Consider the following 25,070-nt stretch of genomic DNA (forward strand, 5'->3'; position numbering starts at 1 on the left):
TTTTGCAGTTTTGGTCAATCAATCATCAGTAGCTGGTAGAAAACAAAGCTCTCCCCGTCGGGGAATTGAACCCCGGTCTTCCGCGTGACAGGCGGAGATACTGTCCACTATACTAACGAGGACCGACTCATCCACGGTTTTGCATTGTGAGCGGGCTGCATGGGCCGTTTCAGCGGTTACCGAGAATACGCCGAGACTTACTGGGAAGCGTTTCCGCTGAAGGACAGTGACGCATTTTTGCTAATGTTCAGCTGATGATCGGCTACCAATTGAGGTCCTGTTGGCCAGGAAGCGAAAGGACAGCACAGCAGAACAGCAGTAGAACTCATCCTGGTCATTGGCCTGGCGCAAGTCGTCAACGGCTTGGTGGGCTTGAGGTTTGTAGTTGGTGATCTGTCTGAAGGATGCAGGCTCGTTAGTGCGGAGCTGCTGTTGAAGACTCTCATAGTACAGTCGTTTACACCTCTCCAGAAGAAAGCAGCGTCGTTAGTGCGCCGCTGCTGTTGAAGACTCCCAAAGTACAGTCGTTTCACCGCCCTTCTAGGCAGGCACGAAGATCCTCCACAGCCTCACTGTTCCACTTCTTTGGTATCCTCAGCACAAGCCTAGAGAGCTCCAATTTCGGCTCGCATGCAGCGATGAGGTGGACCATGCCGCGGGAAGGGTGGCCCTGCACTGCGCAGGGGATGGCGTGATATGCACCATCCATTGCAGTGTAACAACGATCCAAAGTATTCTCCTCTGTGGTCGGGCATTTGAGAAACTGTCCGTATATGGGGAGTTCATGGATTCCATTGGCTTTTTTTGGAAACGTTTGCAATTAGAACCATTGATGGTTATGAAATGTCCACGAAACCTATCCTTAACATTTAAAAATGTTTTCTGGCATTGGCAACGTTTGCGATTCGGTATTGAGGTGCTTTCCGCTGTACGTGTGCACATGCACCCTGCTTAGCGCCGTTTCCGTAGTGTAGTGGTCATCACGTTCGCCTAACACGCGAAAGGTCCCCGGTTCGAAACCGGGCGGAAACAGCTTTCGCTCTTCACGCTTGCACTGAACTGTTTAGTCAAATTATCAGTAAAACAGACCAAATGAAATTGGACAAAACACACGCACAAAAAGAAAACAACGCTGCTACCGTATACCACTGCGTACTTAATACGTTCTACTTGACAGGGAAGACAACATACAGGCACTAGCGTCCCCACTCAAAGAGTCAATGTTTCCATAGATTTTCCTACTTCCATTGCTTTCGAACTTACAGTACTGAAGTCTTCAGGCTCTTTTATCGCCGCTGAATCGAACCCCGGTCTTCCGAGTGACAGGCGGAGATACTGTCTACTATACTAACGAGGACCGACTCATCCACAGTTTTGCATTGTGAGCGGGCTGCATGGGCCGTTTCAGCGGTTACCGAGAATACGCCGAGACTTACTGGGAAGCGTTTCCGCTGAAGGACAGTGACGCATTTTTGCTAATGTTCAGCTGATGATCGGCTACCAATTGAGGTCCTGTTGGCCAGGAAGCGAAAGGACAGCACAGCAGAACAGCAGTAGAACTCATCCTGGTCATTGGCCTGGCGCAAGTCGTCAACGGCTTGGTGGGCTTGAGGTTTGTAGTTGGTGATCTGTCTGAAGGAAGCAGGCTCGTTAGTGCGGAGCTGCTGTTGAAGACTCTCAGAGTACAGTCGTTTACACCTCTCCAGAAGAAAGCAGCGTCGTTAGTGCGCCGCTGCTGTTGAAGACTCCCAAAGTACAGTCGTTTCACCGCCCTTCTAGGCAGGCACGAAGATCCTCCACAGCCTCACTGTTCCACTTCTTTGGTATCCTCAGCACAAGCCTAGAGAGCTCCAATTTCGGCTCGCATGCAGCGATGAGGTGGACCATGCCGCGGGAAGGGTGGCCCTGCACTGCGCAGGGGATGGCGTGATATGCACCATCCATTGCAGTGTAACAACGATCCAAAGTATTCTCCTCTGTGGTCGGGCATTTGAGAAACTGTCCGTATATGGGGAGTTCATGGATTCCATTGGCTTTTTTTGGAAACGTTTGCAATTAGAACCATTGATGGTTATGAAATGTCCACGAAACCTATCCTTAACATTTAAAAATGTTTTCTGGCATTGGCAACGTTTGCGATTCGGTATTGAGGTGCTTTCCGCTGTACGTGTGCACATGCACCCTGCTTAGCGCCGTTTCCGTAGTGTAGTGGTCATCACGTTCGCCTAACACGCGAAAGGTCCCCGGTTCGAAACCGGGCGGAAACAGCTTTCGCTCTTCACGCTTGCACTGAACTGTTTAGTCAAATTATCAGTAAAACAGACCAAATGAAATTGGACAAAACACACGCACAAAAAGAAAACAACGCTGCTACCGTATACCACTGCGTACTTAATACGTTCTACTTGACAGGGAAGACAACATACAGGCACTAGCGTCCCCACTCAAAGAGTCAATGTTTCCATAGATTTTCCTACTTCCATTGCTTTTGAACTTACAGTACTGAAGTCTTCAGGCTCTTTTATCGCCGCTGAATGTTTCGTCCCGCAAGCCTTGCGATTCAGTGAGGAGGTGCATGAACGCGTGCACCTGCAGGGAGAGGACCCCTGCGAGTTTCCGTAGTGTAGTGGTTATCACGTTCGCCTCACACGCGAAAGGTCCCCGGTTCGAAACCGGGCGGAAACACACTTGTTTGCTTATTATTGGTGAGTGTGAAAATCAAACTGTTGTCAGCCAAACCATCAGACAACCCCACAATGTGTAGCACTGGGAACACGTTAGTAGAGTCCTGGTTCTTCTCGTCATCAGGGAAGCTAATCATTTGGGCACAAGGACATGTCTCATGCTGCCGTTTTGCAGTTTTGGTCAATCAATCATCAGTAGCTGGTAGAAAACAAAGCTCTCCCCGTCGGGGAATCGAACCCCGGTCTTCCGCGTGACAGGCGGAGATACTGTCCACTATACTAACGAGGACCGACTCGTCCACGGTTTTGCATTGTGAGCGGGCTGCATGGGCCGTTTCAGCGGTTACCGAGAATACGCCGAGACTTACTGGGAAGCGTTTCCGCTGAAGGACAGTGACGCATTTTTGCTAATGTTCAGCTGATGATCGGCTACCAATTGAGGTCCTGTTGGCCAGGAAGCGAAAGGACAGCACAGCAGAACAGCAGTAGAACTCATCCTGGTCATTGGCCTGGCGCAAGTCGTCAACGGCTTGGTGGGCTTGAGGTTTGTAGTTGGTGATCTGTCTGAAGGAAGCAGGCTCGTTAGTGCGGAGCTGCTGTTGAAGACTCTCAGAGTACAGTCGTTTACACCTCTCCAGAGGAAAGCAGCGTCGTTAGTGCGCCGCTGCTGTTGAAGACTCCCAAAGTACAGTCGTTTCACCGCCCTTCTAGGCAGGCACGAAGATCCTCCACAGCCTCACTGTTCCACTTCTTTGGTATCCTCAGCACAAGCCTAGAGAGCTCCAATTTCGACTCGCATGCAGCGATGAAGTGGACCATGCCGCGGGAAGGGTGGCCCTGCACTGCGCAGGGGATGGCGTGATATGCACCATCCATTGCAGTGTAACAACGATCCAAAGTATTCTCCACTGTGGTCGGGCATTTGAGAAACTGTCCGTATATGGGGAGTTCATGGATTCCATTGGCTTTTTTTGGAAACGTTTGCAATTAGAACCATTGATGGTTATGAAATGTCCACGAAACCTATCCTTAACATTTAAAAATGTTTTCTGGCATTGGCAACGTTTGCGATTCGGTATTGAGGTGCTTTCCGCTGTACGTGTGCACATGCACCCTGCTTAGCGCCGTTTCCGTAGTGTAGTGGTCATCACGTTCGCCTAACACGCGAAAGGTCCCCGGTTCGAAACCGGGCGGAAACAGCTTTCGCTCTTCACGCTTGCACTGAACTGTTTAGTCAAATTATCAGTAAAACAGACCAAATGAAATTGGACAAAACACACGCACAAAAAGAAAACAACGCTGCTACCGTATACCACTGCGTACTTAATACGTTCTACTTGACAGGGAAGACAACATACAGGCACTAGCGTCCCCACTCAAAGAGTCAATGTTTCCATAGATTTTCCTACTTCCATTGCTTTCGAACTTACAGTACTGAAGTCTTCAGGCTCTTTTATCGCCGCTGAATCGAACCCCGGTCTTCCGAGTGACAGGCGGAGATACTGTCTACTATACTAACGAGGACCGACTCATCCACAGTTTTGCATTGTGAGCGGGCTGCATGGGCCGTTTCAGCGGTTACCGAGAATACGCCGAGACTTACTGGGAAGCGTTTCCGCTGAAGGACAGTGACGCATTTTTGCTAATGTTCAGCTGATGATCGGCTACCAATTGAGGTCCTGTTGGCCAGGAAGCGAAAGGACAGCACAGCAGAACAGCAGTAGAACTCATCCTGGTCATTGGCCTGGCGCAAGTCGTCAACGGCTTGGTGGGCTTGAGGTTTGTAGTTGGTGATCTGTCTGAAGGAAGCAGGCTCGTTAGTGCGGAGCTGCTGTTGAAGACTCTCAGAGTACAGTCGTTTACACCTCTCCAGAAGAAAGCAGCGTCGTTAGTGCGCCGCTGCTGTTGAAGACTCCCAAAGTACAGTCGTTTCACCGCCCTTCTAGGCAGGCACGAAGATCCTCCACAGCCTCACTGTTCCACTTCTTTGGTATCCTCAGCACAAGCCTAGAGAGCTCCAATTTCGGCTCGCATGCAGCGATGAGGTGGACCATGCCGCGGGAAGGGTGGCCCTGCACTGCGCAGGGGATGGCGTGATATGCACCATCCATTGCAGTGTAACAACGATCCAAAGTATTCTCCTCTGTGGTCGGGCATTTGAGAAACTGTCCGTATATGGGGAGTTCATGGATTCCATTGGCTTTTTTTGGAAACGTTTGCAATTAGAACCATTGATGGTTATGAAATGTCCACGAAACCTATCCTTAACATTTAAAAATGTTTTCTGGCATTGGCAACGTTTGCGATTCGGTATTGAGGTGCTTTCCGCTGTACGTGTGCACATGCACCCTGCTTAGCGCCGTTTCCGTAGTGTAGTGGTCATCACGTTCGCCTAACACGCGAAAGGTCCCCGGTTCGAAACCGGGCGGAAACAGCTTTCGCTCTTCACGCTTGCACTGAACTGTTTAGTCAAATTATCAGTAAAACAGACCAAATGAAATTGGACAAAACACACGCACAAAAAGAAAACAACGCTGCTACCGTATACCACTGCGTACTTAATACGTTCTACTTGACAGGGAAGACAACATACAGGCACTAGCGTCCCCACTCAAAGAGTCAATGTTTCCATAGATTTTCCTACTTCCATTGCTTTTGAACTTACAGTACTGAAGTCTTCAGGCTCTTTTATCGCCGCTGAATGTTTCGTCCCGCAAGCCTTGCGATTCAGTGAGGAGGTGCATGAACGCGTGCACCTGCAGGGACAGGACCCCTGCGAGTTTCCGTAGTGTAGTGGTTATCACGTTCGCCTCACACGCGAAAGGTCCCCGGTTCGAAACCGGGCGGAAACACACTTGTTTGCTTATTATTGGTGAGTGTGAAAATCAAACTGTTGTCAGCCAAACCATCAGACAACCCCACAATGTGTAGCACTGGGAACACGTTAGTAGAGTCCTGGTTCTTCTCGTCATCAGGGAAGCTAATCATTTGGGCACAAGGACATGTCTCATGCTGCCGTTTTGCAGTTTTGGTCAATCAATCATCAGTAGCTGGTAGAAAACAAAGCTCTCCCCGTCGGGGAATTGAACCCCGGTCTTCCGCGTGACAGGCGGAGATACTGTCCACTATACTAACGAGGACCGACTCGTCCACGGTTTTGCATTGTGAGCGGGCTGCATGGGCCGTTTCAGCGGTTACCGAGAATACGCCGAGACTTACTGGGAAGCGTTTCCGCTGAAGGACAGTGACGCATTTTTGCTAATGTTCAGCTGATGATCGGCTACCAATTGAGGTCCTGTTGGCCAGGAAGCGAAAGGACAGCACAGCAGAACAGCAGTAGAACTCATCCTGGTCATTGGCCTGGCGCAAGTCGTCAACGGCTTGGTGGGCTTGAGGTTTGTAGTTGGTGATCTGTCTGAAGGAAGCAGGCTCGTTAGTGCGGAGCTGCTGTTGAAGACTCTCAGAGTACAGTCGTTTACACCTCTCCAGAAGAAAGCAGCGTCGTTAGTGCGCCGCTGCTGTTGAAGACTCCCAAAGTACAGTCGTTTCACCGCCCTTCTAGGCAGGCACGAAGATCCTCCACAGCCTCACTGTTCCACTTCTTTGGTATCCTCAGCACAAGCCTAGAGAGCTCCAATTTCGGCTCGCATGCAGCGATGAGGTGGACCATGCCGCGGGAAGGGTGGCCCTGCACTGCGCAGGGGATGGCGTGATATGCACCATCCATTGCAGTGTAACAACGATCCAAAGTATTCTCCTCTGTGGTCGGGCATTTGAGAAACTGTCCGTATATGGGGAGTTCATGGATTCCATTGGCTTTTTTTGGAAACGTTTGCAATTAGAACCATTGATGGTTATGAAATGTCCACGAAACCTATCCTTAACATTTAAAAATGTTTTCTGGCATTGGCAACGTTTGCGATTCGGTATTGAGGTGCTTTCCGCTGTACGTGTGCACATGCACCCTGCTTAGCGCCGTTTCCGTAGTGTAGTGGTCATCACGTTCGCCTAACACGCGAAAGGTCCCCGGTTCGAAACCGGGCGGAAACAGCTTTCGCTCTTCACGCTTGCACTGAACTGTTTAGTCAAATTATCAGTAAAACAGACCAAATGAAATTGGACAAAACACACGCACAAAAAGAAAACAACGCTGCTACCGTATACCACTGCGTACTTAATACGTTCTACTTGACAGGGAAGACAACATACAGGCACTAGCGTCCCCACTCAAAGAGTCAATGTTTCCATAGATTTTCCTACTTCCATTGCTTTTGAACTTACAGTACTGAAGTCTTCAGGCTCTTTTATCGCCGCTGAATGTTTCGTCCCGCAAGCCTTGCGATTCAGTGAGGAGGTGCATGAACGCGTGCACCTGCAGGGACAGGACCCCTGCGAGTTTCCGTAGTGTAGTGGTTATCACGTTCGCCTCACACGCGAAAGGTCCCCGGTTCGAAACCGGGCGGAAACACACTTGTTTGCTTATTATTGGTGAGTGTGAAAATCAAACTGTTGTCAGCCAAACCATCAGACAACCCCACAATGTGTAGCACTGGGAACACGTTAGTAGAGTCCTGGTTCTTCTCGTCATCAGGGAAGCTAATCATTTGGGCACAAGGACATGCCGTTTTGCAGTTTTGGTCAATCAATCATCAGTAGCTGGTAGAAAACAAAGCTCTCCCCGTCGGGGAATCGAACCCCGGTCTTCCGCGTGACAGGCGGAGATACTGTCCACTATACTAACGAGGACCGACTCATCCACGGTTTTGCATTGTGAGCGGGCTGCATGGGCCGTTTCAGCGGTTACCGAGAATACGCCGAGACTTACTGGGAAGCGTTTCCGCTGAAGGACAGTGACGCATTTTTGCTAATGTTCAGCTGATGATCGGCTACCAATTGAGGTCCTGTTGGCCAGGAAGCGAAAGGACAGCACAGCAGAACAGCAGTAGAACTCATCCTGGTCATTGGCCTGGCGCAAGTCGTCAACGGCTTGGTGGGCTTGAGGTTTGTAGTTGGTGATCTGTCTGAAGGATGCAGGCTCGTTAGTGCGGAGCTGCTGTTGAAGACTCTCATAGTACAGTCGTTTACACCTCTCCAGAAGAAAGCAGCGTCGTTAGTGCGCCGCTGCTGTTGAAGACTCCCAAAGTACAGTCGTTTCACCGCCCTTCTAGGCAGGCACGAAGATCCTCCACAGCCTCACTGTTCCACTTCTTTGGTATCCTCAGCACAAGCCTAGAGAGCTCCAATTTCGGCTCGCATGCAGCGATGAGGTGGACCATGCCGCGGGAAGGGTGGCCCTGCACTGCGCAGGGGATGGCGTGATATGCACCATCCATTGCAGTGTAACAACGATCCAAAGTATTCTCCTCTGTGGTCGGGCATTTGAGAAACTGTCCGTATATGGGGAGTTCATGGATTCCATTGGCTTTTTTTGGAAACGTTTGCAATTAGAACCATTGATGGTTATGAAATGTCCACGAAACCTATCCTTAACATTTAAAAATGTTTTCTGGCATTGGCAACGTTTGCGATTCGGTATTGAGGTGCTTTCCGCTGTACGTGTGCACATGCACCCTGCTTAGCGCCGTTTCCGTAGTGTAGTGGTCATCACGTTCGCCTAACACGCGAAAGGTCCCCGGTTCGAAACCGGGCGGAAACAGCTTTCGCTCTTCACGCTTGCACTGAACTGTTTAGTCAAATTATCAGTAAAACAGACCAAATGAAATTGGACAAAACACACGCACAAAAAGAAAACAACGCTGCTACCGTATACCACTGCGTACTTAATACGTTCTACTTGACAGGGAAGACAACATACAGGCACTAGCGTCCCCACTCAAAGAGTCAATGTTTCCATAGATTTTCCTACTTCCATTGCTTTCGAACTTACAGTACTGAAGTCTTCAGGCTCTTTTATCGCCGCTGAATCGAACCCCGGTCTTCCGAGTGACAGGCGGAGATACTGTCTACTATACTAACGAGGACCGACTCATCCACAGTTTTGCATTGTGAGCGGGCTGCATGGGCCGTTTCAGCGGTTACCGAGAATACGCCGAGACTTACTGGGAAGCGTTTCCGCTGAAGGACAGTGACGCATTTTTGCTAATGTTCAGCTGATGATCGGCTACCAATTGAGGTCCTGTTGGCCAGGAAGCGAAAGGACAGCACAGCAGAACAGCAGTAGAACTCATCCTGGTCATTGGCCTGGCGCAAGTCGTCAACGGCTTGGTGGGCTTGAGGTTTGTAGTTGGTGATCTGTCTGAAGGAAGCAGGCTCGTTAGTGCGGAGCTGCTGTTGAAGACTCTCAGAGTACAGTCGTTTACACCTCTCCAGAAGAAAGCAGCGTCGTTAGTGCGCCGCTGCTGTTGAAGACTCCCAAAGTACAGTCGTTTCACCGCCCTTCTAGGCAGGCACGAAGATCCTCCACAGCCTCACTGTTCCACTTCTTTGGTATCCTCAGCACAAGCCTAGAGAGCTCCAATTTCGGCTCGCATGCAGCGATGAGGTGGACCATGCCGCGGGAAGGGTGGCCCTGCACTGCGCAGGGGATGGCGTGATATGCACCATCCATTGCAGTGTAACAACGATCCAAAGTATTCTCCTCTGTGGTCGGGCATTTGAGAAACTGTCCGTATATGGGGAGTTCATGGATTCCATTGGCTTTTTTTGGAAACGTTTGCAATTAGAACCATTGATGGTTATGAAATGTCCACGAAACCTATCCTTAACATTTAAAAATGTTTTCTGGCATTGGCAACGTTTGCGATTCGGTATTGAGGTGCTTTCCGCTGTACGTGTGCACATGCACCCTGCTTAGCGCCGTTTCCGTAGTGTAGTGGTCATCACGTTCGCCTAACACGCGAAAGGTCCCCGGTTCGAAACCGGGCGGAAACAGCTTTCGCTCTTCACGCTTGCACTGAACTGTTTAGTCAAATTATCAGTAAAACAGACCAAATGAAATTGGACAAAACACACGCACAAAAAGAAAACAACGCTGCTACCGTATACCACTGCGTACTTAATACGTTCTACTTGACAGGGAAGACAACATACAGGCACTAGCGTCCCCACTCAAAGAGTCAATGTTTCCATAGATTTTCCTACTTCCATTGCTTTTGAACTTACAGTACTGAAGTCTTCAGGCTCTTTTATCGCCGCTGAATGTTTCGTCCCGCAAGCCTTGCGATTCAGTGAGGAGGTGCATGAACGCGTGCACCTGCAGGGAGAGGACCCCTGCGAGTTTCCGTAGTGTAGTGGTTATCACGTTCGCCTCACACGCGAAAGGTCCCCGGTTCGAAACCGGGCGGAAACACACTTGTTTGCTTATTATTGGTGAGTGTGAAAATCAAACTGTTGTCAGCCAAACCATCAGACAACCCCACAATGTGTAGCACTGGGAACACGTTAGTAGAGTCCTGGTTCTTCTCGTCATCAGGGAAGCTAATCATTTGGGCACAAGGACATGTCTCATGCTGCCGTTTTGCAGTTTTGGTCAATCAATCATCAGTAGCTGGTAGAAAACAAAGCTCTCCCCGTCGGGGAATCGAACCCCGGTCTTCCGCGTGACAGGCGGAGATACTGTCCACTATACTAACGAGGACCGACTCGTCCACGGTTTTGCATTGTGAGCGGGCTGCATGGGCCGTTTCAGCGGTTACCGAGAATACGCCGAGACTTACTGGGAAGCGTTTCCGCTGAAGGACAGTGACGCATTTTTGCTAATGTTCAGCTGATGATCGGCTACCAATTGAGGTCCTGTTGGCCAGGAAGCGAAAGGACAGCACAGCAGAACAGCAGTAGAACTCATCCTGGTCATTGGCCTGGCGCAAGTCGTCAACGGCTTGGTGGGCTTGAGGTTTGTAGTTGGTGATCTGTCTGAAGGAAGCAGGCTCGTTAGTGCGGAGCTGCTGTTGAAGACTCTCAGAGTACAGTCGTTTACACCTCTCCAGAGGAAAGCAGCGTCGTTAGTGCGCCGCTGCTGTTGAAGACTCCCAAAGTACAGTCGTTTCACCGCCCTTCTAGGCAGGCACGAAGATCCTCCACAGCCTCACTGTTCCACTTCTTTGGTATCCTCAGCACAAGCCTAGAGAGCTCCAATTTCGACTCGCATGCAGCGATGAAGTGGACCATGCCGCGGGAAGGGTGGCCCTGCACTGCGCAGGGGATGGCGTGATATGCACCATCCATTGCAGTGTAACAACGATCCAAAGTATTCTCCACTGTGGTCGGGCATTTGAGAAACTGTCCGTATATGGGGAGTTCATGGATTCCATTGGCTTTTTTTGGAAACGTTTGCAATTAGAACCATTGATGGTTATGAAATGTCCACGAAACCTATCCTTAACATTTAAAAATGTTTTCTGGCATTGGCAACGTTTGCGATTCGGTATTGAGGTGCTTTCCGCTGTACGTGTGCACATGCACCCTGCTTAGCGCCGTTTCCGTAGTGTAGTGGTCATCACGTTCGCCTAACACGCGAAAGGTCCCCGGTTCGAAACCGGGCGGAAACAGCTTTCGCTCTTCACGCTTGCACTGAACTGTTTAGTCAAATTATCAGTAAAACAGACCAAATGAAATTGGACAAAACACACGCACAAAAAGAAAACAACGCTGCTACCGTATACCACTGCGTACTTAATACGTTCTACTTGACAGGGAAGACAACATACAGGCACTAGCGTCCCCACTCAAAGAGTCAATGTTTCCATAGATTTTCCTACTTCCATTGCTTTTGAACTTACAGTACTGAAGTCTTCAGGCTCTTTTATCGCCGCTGAATGTTTCGTCCCGCAAGCCTTGCGATTCAGTGAGGAGGTGCATGAACGCGTGCACCTGCAGGGACAGGACCCCTGCGAGTTTCCGTAGTGTAGTGGTTATCACGTTCGCCTCACACGCGAAAGGTCCCCGGTTCGAAACCGGGCGGAAACACACTTGTTTGCTTATTATTGGTGAGTGTGAAAATCAAACTGTTGTCAGCCAAACCATCAGACAACCCCACAATGTGTAGCACTGGGAACACGTTAGTAGAGTCCTGGTTCTTCTCGTCATCAGGGAAGCTAATCATTTGGGCACAAGGACATGTCTCATGCTGCCGTTTTGCAGTTTTGGTCAATCAATCATCAGTAGCTGGTAGAAAACAAAGCTCTCCCCGTCGGGGAATTGAACCCCGGTCTTCCGCGTGACAGGCGGAGATACTGTCCACTATACTAACGAGGACCGACTCGTCCACGGTTTTGCATTGTGAGCGGGCTGCATGGGCCGTTTCAGCGGTTACCGAGAATACGCCGAGACTTACTGGGAAGCGTTTCCGCTGAAGGACAGTGACGCATTTTTGCTAATGTTCAGCTGATGATCGGCTACCAATTGAGGTCCTGTTGGCCAGGAAGCGAAAGGACAGCACAGCAGAACAGCAGTAGAACTCATCCTGGTCATTGGCCTGGCGCAAGTCGTCAACGGCTTGGTGGGCTTGAGGTGTGTAGTTGGTGATCTGTCTGAAGGAAGCAGGCTCGTTAGTGCGGAGCTGCTGTTGAAGACTCTCAGAGTACAGTCGTTTACACCTCTCCAGAAGAAAGCAGCGTCGTTAGTGCGCCGCTGCTGTTGAAGACTCCCAAAGTACAGTCGTTTCACCGCCCTTCTAGGCAGGCACGAAGATCCTCCACAGCCTCACTGTTCCACTTCTTTGGTATCCTCAGCACAAGCCTAGAGAGCTCCAATTTCGGCTCGCATGCAGCGATGAGGTGGACCATGCCGCGGGAAGGGTGGCCCTGCACTGCGCAGGGGATGGCGTGATATGCACCATCCATTGCAGTGTAACAACGATCCAAAGTATTCTCCTCTGTGGTCGGGCATTTGAGAAACTGTCCGTATATGGGGAGTTCATGGATTCCATTGGCTTTTTTTGGAAACGTTTGCAATTAGAACCATTGATGGTTATGAAATGTCCACGAAACCTATCCTTAACATTTAAAAATGTTTTCTGGCATTGGCAACGTTTGCGATTCGGTATTGAGGTGCTTTCCGCTGTACGTGTGCACATGCACCCTGCTTAGCGCCGTTTCCGTAGTGTAGTGGTCATCACGTTCGCCTAACACGCGAAAGGTCCCCGGTTCGAAACCGGGCGGAAACAGCTTTCGCTCTTCACGCTTGCACTGAACTGTTTAGTCAAATTATCAGTAAAACAGACCAAATGAAATTGGACAAAACACACGCACAAAAAGAAAACAACGCTGCTACCGTATACCACTGCGTACTTAATACGTTCTACTTGACAGGGAAGACAACATACAGGCACTAGCGTCCCCACTCAAAGAGTCAATGTTTCCATAGATTTTCCTACTTCCATTGCTTTTGAACTTACAGTACTGAAGTCTTCAGGCTCTTTTATCGCCGCTGAATGTTTCGTCCCGCAAGCCTTGCGATTCAGTGAGGAGGTGCATGAACGCGTGCACCTGCAGGGACAGGACCCCTGCGAGTTTCCGTAGTGTAGTGGTTATCACGTTCGCCTCACACGCGAAAGGTCCCCGGTTCGAAACCGGGCGGAAACACACTTGTTTGCTTATTATTGGTGAGTGTGAAAATCAAACTGTTGTCAGCCAAACCATCAGACAACCCCACAATGTGTAGCACTGGGAACACGTTAGTAGAGTCCTGGTTCTTCTCGTCATCAGGGAAGCTAATCATTTGGGCACAAGGACATGTCTCATGCTGCCGTTTTGCAGTTTTGGTCAATCAATCATCAGTAGCTGGTAGAAAACAAAGCTCTCCCCGTCGGGGAATTGAACCCCGGTCTTCCGCGTGACAGGCGGAGATACTGTCCACTATACTAACGAGGACCGACTCGTCCACGGTTTTGCATTGTGAGCGGGCTGCATGGGCCGTTTCAGCGGTTACCGAGAATACGCCGAGACTTACTGGGAAGCGTTTCCGCTGAAGGACAGTGACGCATTTTTGCTAATGTTCAGCTGATGATCGGCTACCAATTGAGGTCCTGTTGGCCAGGAAGCGAAAGGACAGCACAGCAGAACAGCAGTAGAACTCATCCTGGTCATTGGCCTGGCGCAAGTCGTCAACGGCTTGGTGGGCTTGAGGTTTGTAGTTGGTGATCTGTCTGAAGGAAGCAGGCTCGTTAGTGCGGAGCTGCTGTTGAAGACTCTCAGAGTACAGTCGTTTACACCTCTCCAGAAGAAAGCAGCGTCGTTAGTGCGCCGCTGCTGTTGAAGACTCCCAAAGTACAGTCGTTTCACCGCCCTTCTAGGCAGGCACGAAGATCCTCCACAGCCTCACTGTTCCACTTCTTTGGTATCCTCAGCACAAGCCTAGAGAGCTCCAATTTCGGCTCGCATGCAGCGATGAGGTGGACCATGCCGCGGGAAGGGTGGCCCTGCACTGCGCAGGGGATGGCGTGATATGCACCATCCATTGCAGTGTAACAACGATCCAAAGTATTCTCCTCTGTGGTCGGGCATTTGAGAAACTGTCCGTATATGGGGAGTTCATGGATTCCATTGGCTTTTTTTGGAAACGTTTGCAATTAGAACCATTGATGGTTATGAAATGTCCACGAAACCTATCCTTAACATTTAAAAATGTTTTCTGGCATTGGCAACGTTTGCGATTCGGTATTGAGGTGCTTTCCGCTGTACGTGTGCACATGCACCCTGCTTAGCGCCGTTTCCGTAGTGTAGTGGTCATCACGTTCGCCTAACACGCGAAAGGTCCCCGGTTCGAAACCGGGCGGAAACAGCTTTCGCTCTTCACGCTTGCACTGAACTGTTTAGTCAAATTATCAGTAAAACAGACCAAATGAAATTGGACAAAACACACGCACAAAAAGAAAACAACGCTGCTACCGTATACCACTGCGTACTTAATACGTTCTACTTGACAGGGAAGACAACATACAGGCACTAGCGTCCCCACTCAAAGAGTCAATGTTTCCATAGATTTTCCTACTTCCATTGCTTTTGAACTTACAGTACTGAAGTCTTCAGGCTCTTTTATCGCCGCTGAATGTTTCGTCCCGCAAGCCTTGCGATTCAGTGAGGAGGTGCATGAACGCGTGCACCTGCAGGGACAGGACCCCTGCGAGTTTCCGTAGTGTAGTGGTTATCACGTTCGCCTCACACGCGAAAGGTCCCCGGTTCGAAACCGGGCGGAAACACACTTGTTTGCTTATTATTGGTGAGTGTGAAAATCAAACTGTTGTCAGCCAAACCATCAGACAACCCCACAATGTGTAGCACTGGGAACACGTTAGTAGAGTCCTGGTTCTTCTCGTCATCAGGGAAGCTAATCATTTGGGCACAAGGACATGTCTCATGCTGCCGTTTTGCAGTTTTGGTCAATCAATCATCAGTAGCTGGTAGAAAACAAAGCTCTCCCCGTCGGGGAATTGAACCCCGGTCTTCCGCGTGACAGGCGGAGATACTGTCCACTATACTAACGAGGACCGACTCGTCCACGGTTTTGCATTGTGAGCGGGCTGCATGGGCCGTTTCAGCGGTTACCGAGAATACGCCGAGACTTACTGGGAAGCGTTTCCGCTGAAGGACAGTGACGCATTTTTGCTAATGTTCAGCTGATGATCGGCTACCAATTGAGGTCCTGTTGGCCAGGAAGCGAAAGGACAGCACAGCAGAACAGCAGTAGAACTCATCCTGGTCATTGGCCTGGCGCAAGTCGTCAACGGCTTGGTGGGCTTGAGGTTTGTAGTTGGTGATCTGTCTGAAGGAAGCAGGCTCGTTAGTGCGGAGCTGCTGTTGAAGACTCTCAGAGTACAGTCGTTTACACCTCTCCAGAAGAAAGCAGCGTCGTTAGTGCGCCGCTGCTGTTGAAGACTCCCAAAGTACAGTCGTTTCACCGCCCTTCTAGGCAGGCACGAAGATCCTCCACAGCCTCACTGTTCCACTTCTTTGGTATCCTCAGCACAAGCCTAGAGAGCTCCAATTTCGGCTCGCATGCAGCGATGAGGTGGACCATGCCGCGGGAAGGGTGGCCCTGCACTGCGCAGGGGATGGCGTGATATGCACCATCCATTGCAGTGTAACAACGATCCAAAGTATTCTCCTCTGTGGTCGGGCATTTGAGAAACTGTCCGTATATGGGGAGTTCATGGATTCCATTGGCTTTTTTTGGAAACGTTTGCAATTAGAACCATTGATGGTTATGAAATGTCCACGAAACCTATCCTTAACATTTAAAAATGTTTTCTGGCATTGGCAACGTTTGCGATTCGGTATTGAGGTGCTTTCCGCTGTACGTGTGCACATGCACCCTGCTTAGCGCCGTTTCCGTAGTGTAGTGGTCATCACGTTCGCCTAACACGCGAAAGGTCCCCGGTTCGAAACCGGGCGGAAACAGCTTTCGCTCTTCACGCTTGCACTGAACTGTTTAGTCAAATTATCAGTAAAACAGACCAAATGAAATTGGACAAAACACACGCACAAAAAGAAAACAACGCTGCTACCGTATACCACTGCGTACTTAATACGTTCTACTTGACAGGGAAGACAACATACAGGCACTAGCGTCCCCACTCAAAGAGTCAATGTTTCCATAGATTTTCCTACTTCCATTGCTTTTGAACTTACAGTACTGAAGTCTTCAGGCTCTTTTATCGCCGCTGAATGTTTCGTCCCGCAAGCCTTGCGATTCAGTGAGGAGGTGCATGAACGCGTGCACCTGCAGGGACAGGACCCCTGCGAGTTTCCGTAGTGTAGTGGTTATCACGTTCGCCTCACACGCGAAAGGTCCCCGGTTCGAAACCGGGCGGAAACACACTTGTTTGCTTATTATTGGTGAGTGTGAAAATCAAACTGTTGTCAGCCAAACCATCAGACAACCCCACAATGTGTAGCACTGGGAACACGTTAGTAGAGTCCTGGTTCTTCTCGTCATCAGGGAAGCTAATCATTTGGGCACAAGGACATGTCTCATGCTGCCGTTTTGCAGTTTTGGTCAATCAATCATCAGTAGCTGGTAGAAAACAAAGCTCTCCCCGTCGGGGAATCGAACCCCGGTCTTCCGCGTGACAGGCGGAGATACTGTCCACTATACTAACGAGGACCGACTCGTCCACGGTTTTGCATTGTGAGCGGGCTGCATGGGCCGTTTCAGCGGTTACCGAGAATACGCCGAGACTTACTGGGAAGCGTTTCCGCTGAAGGACAGTGACGCATTTTTGCTAATGTTCAGCTGATGATCGGCTACCAATTGAGGTCCTGTTGGCCAGGAAGCGAAAGGACAGCACAGCAGAACAGCAGTAGAACTCATCCTGGTCATTGGCCTGGCGCAAGTCGTCAACGGCTTGGTGGGCTTGAGGTTTGTAGTTGGTGATCTGTCTGAAGGAAGCAGGCTCGTTAGTGCGGAGCTGCTGTTGAAGACTCTCAGAGTACAGTCGTTTACACCTCTCCAGAGGAAAGCAGCGTCGTTAGTGCGCCGCTGCTGTTGAAGACTCCCAAAGTACAGTCGTTTCACCGCCCTTCTAGGCAGGCACGAAGATCCTCCACAGCCTCACTGTTCCACTTCTTTGGTATCCTCAGCACAAGCCTAGAGAGCTCCAATTTCGACTCGCATGCAGCGATGAAGTGGACCATGCCGCGGGAAGGGTGGCCCTGCACTGCGCAGGGGATGGCGTGATATGCACCATCCATTGCAGTGTAACAACGATCCAAAGTATTCTCCACTGTGGTCGGGCATTTGAGAAACTGTCCGTATATGGGGAGTTCATGGATTCCATTGGCTTTTTTTGGAAACGTTTGCAATTAGAACCATTGATGGTTATGAAATGTCCACGAAACCTATCCTTAACATTTAAAAATGTTTTCTGGCATTGGCAACGTTTGCGATTCGGTATTGAGGTGCTTTCCGCTGTACGTGTGCACATGCACCCTGCTTAGCGCCGTTTCCGTAGTGTAGTGGTCATCACGTTCGCCTAACACGCGAAAGGTCCCCGGTTCGAAACCGGGCGGAAACAGCTTTCGCTCTTCACGCTTGCACTGAACTGTTTAGTCAAATTATCAGTAAAACAGACCAAATGAAATTGGACAAAACACACGCACAAAAAGAAAACAACGCTGCTACCGTATACCACTGCGTACTTAATACGTTCTACTTGACAGGGAAGACAACATACAGGCACTAGCGTCCCCACTCAAAGAGTCAATGTTTCCATAGATTTTCCTACTTCCATTGCTTTCGAACTTACAGTACTGAAGTCTTCAGGCTCTTTTATCGCCGCTGAATCGAACCCCGGTCTTCCGAGTGACAGGCGGAGATACTGTCTACTATACTAACGAGGACCGACTCATCCACAGTTTTGCATTGTGAGCGGGCTGCATGGGCCGTTTCAGCGGTTACCGAGAATACGCCGAGACTTACTGGGAAGCGTTTCCGCTGAAGGACAGTGACGCATTTTTGCTAATGTTCAGCTGATGATCGGCTACCAATTGAGGTCCTGTTGGCCAGGAAGCGAAAGGACAGCACAGCAGAACAGCAGTAGAACTCATCCTGGTCATTGGCCTGGCGCAAGTCGTCAACGGCTTGGTGGGCTTGAGGTTTGTAGTTGGTGATCTGTCTGAAGGAAGCAGGCTCGTTAGTGCGGAGCTGCTGTTGAAGACTCTCAGAGTACAGTCGTTTACACCTCTCCAGAAGAAAGCAGCGTCGTTAGTGCGCCGCTGCTGTTGAAGACTCCCAAAGTACAGTCGTTTCACCGCCCTTCTAGGCAGGCACGAAGATCCTCCACAGCCTCACTGTTCCACTTCTTTGGTATCCTCAGCACAAGCCTAGAGAGCTCCAATTTCGGCTCGCATGCAGCGATGAGGTGGACCATGCCGCGGGAAGGGTGGCCCTGCACTGCGCAGGGGATGGCGTGATATGCACCATCCATTGCAGTGTAACAACGATCCAAAGTATTCTCCTCTGTGGTCGGGCATTTGAGAAACTGTCCGTATATGGGGAGTTCATGGATTCCATTGGCTTTTTTTGGAAACGTTTGCAATTAGAACCATTGATGGTTATGAAATGTCCACGAAACCTATCCTTAACATTTAAAAATGTTTTCTGGCATTGGCAACGTTTGCGATTCGGTATTGAGGTGCTTTCCGCTGTACGTGTGCACATGCACCCTGCTTAGCGCCGTTTCCGTAGTGTAGTGGTCATCACGTTCGCCTAACACGCGAAAGGTCCCCGGTTCGAAACCGGGCGGAAACAGCTTTCGCTCTTCACGCTTGCACTGAACTGTTTAGTCAAATTATCAGTAAAACAGACCAAATGAAATTGGACAAAACACACGCACAAAAAGAAAACAACGCTGCTACCGTATACCACTGCGTACTTAATACGTTCTACTTGACAGGGAAGACAACATACAGGCACTAGCGTCCCCACTCAAAGAGTCAATGTTTCCATAGATTTTCCTACTTCCATTGCTTTTGAACTTACAGTACTGAAGTCTTCAGGCTCTTTTATCGCCGCTGAATGTTTCGTCCCGCAAGCCTTGCGATTCAGTGAGGAGGTGCATGAACGCGTGCACCTGCAGGGACAGGACCCCTGCGAGTTTCCGTAGTGTAGTGGTTATCACGTTCGCCTCACACGCGAAAGGTCCCCGGTTCGAAACCGGGCGGAAACACACTTGTTTGCTTATTATTGGTGAGTGTGAAAATCAAACTGTTGTCAGCCAAACCATCAGACAACCCCACAATGTGTAGCACTGGGAACACGTTAGTAGAGTCCTGGTTCTTCTCGTCATCAGGGAAGCTAATCATTTGGGCACAAGGACATGTCTCATGCTGCCGTTTTGCAGTTTTGGTCAATCAATCATCAGTAGCTGGTAGAAAACAAAGCTCTCCCCGTCGGGGAATTGAACCCCGGTCTTCCGCGTGACAGGCGGAGATACTGTCCACTATACTAACGAGGACCGACTCGTCCACGGTTTTGCATTGTGAGCGGGCTGCATGGGCCGTTTCAGCGGTTACCGAGAATACGCCGAGACTTACTGGGAAGCGTTTCCGCTGAAGGACAGTGACGCATTTTTGCTAATGTTCAGCTGATGATCGGCTACCAATTGAGGTCCTGTTGGCCAGGAAGCGAAAGGACAGCACAGCAGAACAGCAGTAGAACTCATCCTGGTCATTGGCCTGGCGCAAGTCGTCAACGGCTTGGTGGGCTTGAGGTTTGTAGTTGGTGATCTGTCTGAAGGAAGCAGGCTCGTTAGTGCGGAGCTGCTGTTGAAGACTCTCAGAGTACAGTCGTTTACACCTCTCCAGAAGAAAGCAGCGTCGTTAGTGCGCCGCTGCTGTTGAAGACTCCCAAAGTACAGTCGTTTCACCGCCCTTCTAGGCAGGCACGAAGATCCTCCACAGCCTCACTGTTCCACTTCTTTGGTATCCTCAGCACAAGCCTAGAGAGCTCCAATTTCGGCTCGCATGCAGCGATGAGGTGGACCATGCCGCGGGAAGGGTGGCCCTGCACTGCGCAGGGGATGGCGTGATATGCACCATCCATTGCAGTGTAACAACGATCCAAAGTATTCTCCTCTGTGGTCGGGCATTTGAGAAACTGTCCGTATATGGGGAGTTCATGGATTCCATTGGCTTTTTTTGGAAACGTTTGCAATTAGAACCATTGATGGTTATGAAATGTCCACGAAACCTATCCTTAACATTTAAAAATGTTTTCTGGCATTGGCAACGTTTGCGATTCGGTATTGAGGTGCTTTCCGCTGTACGTGTGCACATGCACCCTGCTTAGCGCCGTTTCCGTAGTGTAGTGGTCATCACGTTCGCCTAACACGCGAAAGGTCCCCGGTTCGAAACCGGGCGGAAACAGCTTTCGCTCTTCACGCTTGCACTGAACTGTTTAGTCAAATTATCAGTAAAACAGACCAAATGAAATTGGACAAAACACACGCACAAAAAGAAAACAACGCTGCTACCGTATACCACTGCGTACTTAATACGTTCTACTTGACAGGGAAGACAACATACAGGCACTAGCGTCCCCACTCAAAGAGTCAATGTTTCCATAGATTTTCCTACTTCCATTGCTTTTGAACTTACAGTACTGAAGTCTTCAGGCTCTTTTATCGCCGCTGAATGTTTCGTCCCGCAAGCCTTGCGATTCAGTGAGGAGGTGCATGAACGCGTGCACCTGCAGGGACAGGACCCCTGCGAGTTTCCGTAGTGTAGTGGTTATCACGTTCGCCTCACACGCGAAAGGTCCCCGGTTCGAAACCGGGCGGAAACACACTTGTTTGCTTATTATTGGTGAGTGTGAAAATCAAACTGTTGTCAGCCAAACCATCAGACAACCCCACAATGTGTAGCACTGGGAACACGTTAGTAGAGTCCTGGTTCTTCTCGTCATCAGGGAAGCTAATCATTTGGGCACAAGGACATGTCTCATGCTGCCGTTTTGCAGTTTTGGTCAATCAATCATCAGTAGCTGGTAGAAAACAAAGCTCTCCCCGTCGGGGAATTGAACCCCGGTCTTCCGCGTGACAGGCGGAGATACTGTCCACTATACTAACGAGGACCGACTCGTCCACGGTTTTGCATTGTGAGCGGGCTGCATGGGCCGTTTCAGCGGTTACCGAGAATACGCCGAGACTTACTGGGAAGCGTTTCCGCTGAAGGACAGTGACGCATTTTTGCTAATGTTCAGCTGATGATCGGCTACCAATTGAGGTCCTGTTGGCCAGGAAGCGAAAGGACAGCACAGCAGAACAGCAGTAGAACTCATCCTGGTCATTGGCCTGGCGCAAGTCGTCAACGGCTTGGTGGGCTTGAGGTTTGTAGTTGGTGATCTGTCTGAAGGAAGCAGGCTCGTTAGTGCGGAGCTGCTGTTGAAGACTCTCAGAGTACAGTCGTTTACACCTCTCCAGAAGAAAGCAGCGTCGTTAGTGCGCCGCTGCTGTTGAAGACTCCCAAAGTACAGTCGTTTCACCGCCCTTCTAGGCAGGCACGAAGATCCTCCACAGCCTCACTGTTCCACTTCTTTGGTATCCTCAGCACAAGCCTAGAGAGCTCCAATTTCGGCTCGCATGCAGCGATGAGGTGGACCATGCCGCGGGAAGGGTGGCCCTGCACTGCGCAGGGGATGGCGTGATATGCACCATCCATTGCAGTGTAACAACGATCCAAAGTATTCTCCTCTGTGGTCGGGCATTTGAGAAACTGTCCGTATATGGGGAGTTCATGGATTCCATTGGCTTTTTTTGGAAACGTTTGCAATTAGAACCATTGATGGTTATGAAATGTCCACGAAACCTATCCTTAACATTTAAAAATGTTTTCTGGCATTGGCAACGTTTGCGATTCGGTATTGAGGTGCTTTCCGCTGTACGTGTGCACATGCACCCTGCTTAGCGCCGTTTCCGTAGTGTAGTGGTCATCACGTTCGCCTAACACGCGAAAGGTCCCCGGTTCGAAACCGGGCGGAAACAGCTTTCGCTCTTCACGCTTGCACTGAACTGTTTAGTCAAATTATCAGTAAAACAGACCAAATGAAATTGGACAAAACACACGCACAAAAAGAAAACAACGCTGCTACCGTATACCACTGCGTACTTAATACGTTCTACTTGACAGGGAAGACAACATACAGGCACTAGCGTCCCCACTCAAAGAGTCAATGTTTCCATAGATTTTCCTACTTCCATTGCTTTTGAACTTACAGTACTGAAGTCTTCAGGCTCTTTTATCGCCGCTGAATGTTTCGTCCCGCAAGCCTTGCGATTCAGTGAGGAGGTGCATGAACGCGTGCACCTGCAGGGACAGGACCCCTGCGAGTTTCCGTAGTGTAGTGGTTATCACGTTCGCCTCACACGCGAAAGGTCCCCGGTTCGAAACCGGGCGGAAACACACTTGTTTGCTTATTATTGGTGAGTGTGAAAATCAAACTGTTGTCAGCCAAACCATCAGACAACCCCACAATGTGTAGCACTGGGAACACGTTAGTAGAGTCCTGGTTCTTCTCGTCATCAGGGAAGCTAATCATTTGGGCACAAGGACATGCCGTTTTGCAGTTTTGGTCAATCAATCATCAGTAGCTGGTAGAAAACAAAGCTCTCCCCGTCGGGGAATCGAACCCCGGTCTTCCGCGTGACAGGCGGAGATACTGTCCACTATACTAACGAGGACCGACTCATCCACGGTTTTGCATTGTGAGCGGGCTGCATGGGCCGTTTCAGCGGTTACCGAGAATACGCCGAGACTTACTGGGAAGCGTTTCCGCTGAAGGACAGTGACGCATTTTTGCTAATGTTCAGCTGATGATCGGCTACCAATTGAGGTCCTGTTGGCCAGGAAGCGAAAGGACAGCACAGCAGAACAGCAGTAGAACTCATCCTGGTCATTGGCCTGGCGCAAGTCGTCAACGGCTTGGTGGGCTTGAGGTTTGTAGTTGGTGATCTGTCTGAAGGATGCAGGCTCGTTAGTGCGGAGCTGCTGTTGAAGACTCTCATAGTACAGTCGTTTACACCTCTCCAGAAGAAAGCAGCGTCGTTAGTGCGCCGCTGCTGTTGAAGACTCCCAAAGTACAGTCGTTTCACCGCCCTTCTAGGCAGGCACGAAGATCCTCCACAGCCTCACTGTTCCACTTCTTTGGTATCCTCAGCACAAGCCTAGAGAGCTCCAATTTCGGCTCGCATGCAGCGATGAGGTGGACCATGCCGCGGGAAGGGTGGCCCTGCACTGCGCAGGGGATGGCGTGATATGCACCATCCATTGCAGTGTAACAACGATCCAAAGTATTCTCCTCTGTGGTCGGGCATTTGAGAAACTGTCCGTATATGGGGAGTTCATGGATTCCATTGGCTTTTTTTGGAAACGTTTGCAATTAGAACCATTGATGGTTATGAAATGTCCACGAAACCTATCCTTAACATTTAAAAATGTTTTCTGGCATTGGCAACGTTTGCGATTCGGTATTGAGGTGCTTTCCGCTGTACGTGTGCACATGCACCCTGCTTAGCGCCGTTTCCGTAGTGTAGTGGTCATCACGTTCGCCTAACACGCGAAAGGTCCCCGGTTCGAAACCGGGCGGAAACAGCTTTCGCTCTTCACGCTTGCACTGAACTGTTTAGTCAAATTATCAGTAAAACAGACCAAATGAAATTGGACAAAACACACGCACAAAAAGAAAACAACGCTGCTACCGTATACCACTGCGTACTTAATACGTTCTACTTGACAGGGAAGACAACATACAGGCACTAGCGTCCCCACTCAAAGAGTCAATGTTTCCATAGATTTTCCTACTTCCATTGCTTTTGAACTTACAGTACTGAAGTCTTCAGGCTCTTTTATCGCCGCTGAATGTTTCGTCCCGCAAGCCTTGCGATTCAGTGAGGAGGTGCATGAACGCGTGCACCTGCAGGGACAGGACCCCTGCGAGTTTCCGTAGTGTAGTGGTTATCACGTTCGCCTCACACGCGAAAGGTCCCCGGTTCGAAACCGGGCGGAAACACACTTGTTTGCTTATTATTGGTGAGTGTGAAAATCAAACTGTTGTCAGCCAAACCATCAGACAACCCCACAATGTGTAGCACTGGGAACACGTTAGTAGAGTCCTGGTTCTTCTCGTCATCAGGGAAGCTAATCATTTGGGCACAAGGACATGTCTCATGCTGCCGTTTTGCAGTTTTGGTCAATCAATCATCAGTAGCTGGTAGAAAACAAAGCTCTCCCCGTCGGGAATTGAACCCCGGTCTTCCGCGTGACAGGCGGAGATACTGTCCACTATACTAACGAGGACCGACTCGTCCACGGTTTTGCATTGTGAGCGGGCTGCATGGGCCGTTTCAGCGGTTACCGAGAATACGCCGAGACTTACTGGGAAGCGTTTCCGCTGAAGGACAGTGACGCATTTTTGCTAATGTTCAGCTGATGATCGGCTACCAATTGAGGTCCTGTTGGCCAGGAAGCGAAAGGACAGCACAGCAGAACAGCAGTAGAACTCATCCTGGTCATTGGCCTGGCGCAAGTCGTCAACGGCTTGGTGGGCTTGAGGTTTGTAGTTGGTGATCTGTCTGAAGGAAGCAGGCTCGTTAGTGCGGAGCTGCTGTTGAAGACTCTCAGAGTACAGTCGTTTACACCTCTCCAGAAGAAAGCAGCGTCGTTAGTGCGCCGCTGCTGTTGAAGACTCCCAAAGTACAGTCGTTTCACCGCCCTTCTAGGCAGGCACGAAGATCCTCCACAGCCTCACTGTTCCACTTCTTTGGTATCCTCAGCACAAGCCTAGAGAGCTCCAATTTCGGCTCGCATGCAGCGATGAGGTGGACCATGCCGCGGGAAGGGTGGCCCTGCACTGCGCAGGGGATGGCGTGATATGCACCATCCATTGCAGTGTAACAACGATCCAAAGTATTCTCCTCTGTGGTCGGGCATTTGA

The 25,070-nt window shown here is 50.0% G+C and overlaps 33 non-coding genes across 33 annotated transcripts; 28 read left to right on the forward strand and 5 right to left on the reverse strand.

Moving 5' to 3' along the window:
* The first annotated feature begins 959 nt into the window (after positions 1 to 959).
* On the forward strand, positions 960 to 1,032 carry trnav-aac (transfer RNA valine (anticodon AAC)). The gene has a single exon. It is a non-coding gene; the product is annotated as a tRNA-Val (tRNA).
* A 1,162-nt stretch (positions 1,033 to 2,194) lies between these two features.
* trnav-aac (transfer RNA valine (anticodon AAC)) lies at positions 2,195 to 2,267 on the forward strand. Its single transcript has one exon. It is a non-coding gene; the product is annotated as a tRNA-Val (tRNA).
* Positions 2,268 to 2,612: 345 nt separating this feature from the next.
* trnav-cac (transfer RNA valine (anticodon CAC)) lies at positions 2,613 to 2,685 on the forward strand. The gene has a single exon. It is a non-coding gene; the product is annotated as a tRNA-Val (tRNA).
* A 216-nt stretch (positions 2,686 to 2,901) lies between these two features.
* trnad-guc (transfer RNA aspartic acid (anticodon GUC)) lies at positions 2,902 to 2,973 on the reverse strand. The gene has a single exon. It is a non-coding gene; the product is annotated as a tRNA-Asp (tRNA).
* An 837-nt stretch (positions 2,974 to 3,810) lies between these two features.
* trnav-aac (transfer RNA valine (anticodon AAC)) lies at positions 3,811 to 3,883 on the forward strand. The gene has a single exon. It is a non-coding gene; the product is annotated as a tRNA-Val (tRNA).
* Positions 3,884 to 5,045: 1,162 nt separating this feature from the next.
* On the forward strand, positions 5,046 to 5,118 carry trnav-aac (transfer RNA valine (anticodon AAC)). Its single transcript has one exon. It is a non-coding gene; the product is annotated as a tRNA-Val (tRNA).
* A 345-nt stretch (positions 5,119 to 5,463) lies between these two features.
* On the forward strand, positions 5,464 to 5,536 carry trnav-cac (transfer RNA valine (anticodon CAC)). Its single transcript has one exon. It is a non-coding gene; the product is annotated as a tRNA-Val (tRNA).
* Positions 5,537 to 6,661: 1,125 nt separating this feature from the next.
* Positions 6,662 to 6,734, forward strand: trnav-aac (transfer RNA valine (anticodon AAC)). Its single transcript has one exon. It is a non-coding gene; the product is annotated as a tRNA-Val (tRNA).
* Positions 6,735 to 7,079: 345 nt separating this feature from the next.
* trnav-cac (transfer RNA valine (anticodon CAC)) lies at positions 7,080 to 7,152 on the forward strand. Its single transcript has one exon. It is a non-coding gene; the product is annotated as a tRNA-Val (tRNA).
* A 206-nt stretch (positions 7,153 to 7,358) lies between these two features.
* On the reverse strand, positions 7,359 to 7,430 carry trnad-guc (transfer RNA aspartic acid (anticodon GUC)). Its single transcript has one exon. It is a non-coding gene; the product is annotated as a tRNA-Asp (tRNA).
* Positions 7,431 to 8,267: 837 nt separating this feature from the next.
* trnav-aac (transfer RNA valine (anticodon AAC)) lies at positions 8,268 to 8,340 on the forward strand. Its single transcript has one exon. It is a non-coding gene; the product is annotated as a tRNA-Val (tRNA).
* Positions 8,341 to 9,502: 1,162 nt separating this feature from the next.
* Positions 9,503 to 9,575, forward strand: trnav-aac (transfer RNA valine (anticodon AAC)). The gene has a single exon. It is a non-coding gene; the product is annotated as a tRNA-Val (tRNA).
* A 345-nt stretch (positions 9,576 to 9,920) lies between these two features.
* Positions 9,921 to 9,993, forward strand: trnav-cac (transfer RNA valine (anticodon CAC)). The gene has a single exon. It is a non-coding gene; the product is annotated as a tRNA-Val (tRNA).
* A 216-nt stretch (positions 9,994 to 10,209) lies between these two features.
* On the reverse strand, positions 10,210 to 10,281 carry trnad-guc (transfer RNA aspartic acid (anticodon GUC)). The gene has a single exon. It is a non-coding gene; the product is annotated as a tRNA-Asp (tRNA).
* Positions 10,282 to 11,118: 837 nt separating this feature from the next.
* On the forward strand, positions 11,119 to 11,191 carry trnav-aac (transfer RNA valine (anticodon AAC)). The gene has a single exon. It is a non-coding gene; the product is annotated as a tRNA-Val (tRNA).
* A 345-nt stretch (positions 11,192 to 11,536) lies between these two features.
* On the forward strand, positions 11,537 to 11,609 carry trnav-cac (transfer RNA valine (anticodon CAC)). Its single transcript has one exon. It is a non-coding gene; the product is annotated as a tRNA-Val (tRNA).
* Positions 11,610 to 12,734: 1,125 nt separating this feature from the next.
* On the forward strand, positions 12,735 to 12,807 carry trnav-aac (transfer RNA valine (anticodon AAC)). The gene has a single exon. It is a non-coding gene; the product is annotated as a tRNA-Val (tRNA).
* Positions 12,808 to 13,152: 345 nt separating this feature from the next.
* Positions 13,153 to 13,225, forward strand: trnav-cac (transfer RNA valine (anticodon CAC)). The gene has a single exon. It is a non-coding gene; the product is annotated as a tRNA-Val (tRNA).
* Positions 13,226 to 14,350: 1,125 nt separating this feature from the next.
* On the forward strand, positions 14,351 to 14,423 carry trnav-aac (transfer RNA valine (anticodon AAC)). The gene has a single exon. It is a non-coding gene; the product is annotated as a tRNA-Val (tRNA).
* Positions 14,424 to 14,768: 345 nt separating this feature from the next.
* trnav-cac (transfer RNA valine (anticodon CAC)) lies at positions 14,769 to 14,841 on the forward strand. The gene has a single exon. It is a non-coding gene; the product is annotated as a tRNA-Val (tRNA).
* Positions 14,842 to 15,966: 1,125 nt separating this feature from the next.
* Positions 15,967 to 16,039, forward strand: trnav-aac (transfer RNA valine (anticodon AAC)). The gene has a single exon. It is a non-coding gene; the product is annotated as a tRNA-Val (tRNA).
* Positions 16,040 to 16,384: 345 nt separating this feature from the next.
* On the forward strand, positions 16,385 to 16,457 carry trnav-cac (transfer RNA valine (anticodon CAC)). The gene has a single exon. It is a non-coding gene; the product is annotated as a tRNA-Val (tRNA).
* Positions 16,458 to 16,673: 216 nt separating this feature from the next.
* On the reverse strand, positions 16,674 to 16,745 carry trnad-guc (transfer RNA aspartic acid (anticodon GUC)). The gene has a single exon. It is a non-coding gene; the product is annotated as a tRNA-Asp (tRNA).
* An 837-nt stretch (positions 16,746 to 17,582) lies between these two features.
* trnav-aac (transfer RNA valine (anticodon AAC)) lies at positions 17,583 to 17,655 on the forward strand. The gene has a single exon. It is a non-coding gene; the product is annotated as a tRNA-Val (tRNA).
* A 1,162-nt stretch (positions 17,656 to 18,817) lies between these two features.
* On the forward strand, positions 18,818 to 18,890 carry trnav-aac (transfer RNA valine (anticodon AAC)). The gene has a single exon. It is a non-coding gene; the product is annotated as a tRNA-Val (tRNA).
* Positions 18,891 to 19,235: 345 nt separating this feature from the next.
* On the forward strand, positions 19,236 to 19,308 carry trnav-cac (transfer RNA valine (anticodon CAC)). Its single transcript has one exon. It is a non-coding gene; the product is annotated as a tRNA-Val (tRNA).
* A 1,125-nt stretch (positions 19,309 to 20,433) lies between these two features.
* On the forward strand, positions 20,434 to 20,506 carry trnav-aac (transfer RNA valine (anticodon AAC)). The gene has a single exon. It is a non-coding gene; the product is annotated as a tRNA-Val (tRNA).
* A 345-nt stretch (positions 20,507 to 20,851) lies between these two features.
* On the forward strand, positions 20,852 to 20,924 carry trnav-cac (transfer RNA valine (anticodon CAC)). Its single transcript has one exon. It is a non-coding gene; the product is annotated as a tRNA-Val (tRNA).
* A 1,125-nt stretch (positions 20,925 to 22,049) lies between these two features.
* On the forward strand, positions 22,050 to 22,122 carry trnav-aac (transfer RNA valine (anticodon AAC)). Its single transcript has one exon. It is a non-coding gene; the product is annotated as a tRNA-Val (tRNA).
* A 345-nt stretch (positions 22,123 to 22,467) lies between these two features.
* Positions 22,468 to 22,540, forward strand: trnav-cac (transfer RNA valine (anticodon CAC)). Its single transcript has one exon. It is a non-coding gene; the product is annotated as a tRNA-Val (tRNA).
* Positions 22,541 to 22,746: 206 nt separating this feature from the next.
* Positions 22,747 to 22,818, reverse strand: trnad-guc (transfer RNA aspartic acid (anticodon GUC)). Its single transcript has one exon. It is a non-coding gene; the product is annotated as a tRNA-Asp (tRNA).
* An 837-nt stretch (positions 22,819 to 23,655) lies between these two features.
* trnav-aac (transfer RNA valine (anticodon AAC)) lies at positions 23,656 to 23,728 on the forward strand. The gene has a single exon. It is a non-coding gene; the product is annotated as a tRNA-Val (tRNA).
* A 345-nt stretch (positions 23,729 to 24,073) lies between these two features.
* Positions 24,074 to 24,146, forward strand: trnav-cac (transfer RNA valine (anticodon CAC)). The gene has a single exon. It is a non-coding gene; the product is annotated as a tRNA-Val (tRNA).
* Positions 24,147 to 25,070: the final 924 nt, after the last annotated feature.

The sequence above is a fragment of the Pagrus major genome, chromosome 22 (genome assembly GCF_040436345.1).
Source record: "Pagrus major chromosome 22, Pma_NU_1.0".
NCBI lineage: Eukaryota > Metazoa > Chordata > Actinopteri > Spariformes > Sparidae > Pagrus > Pagrus major.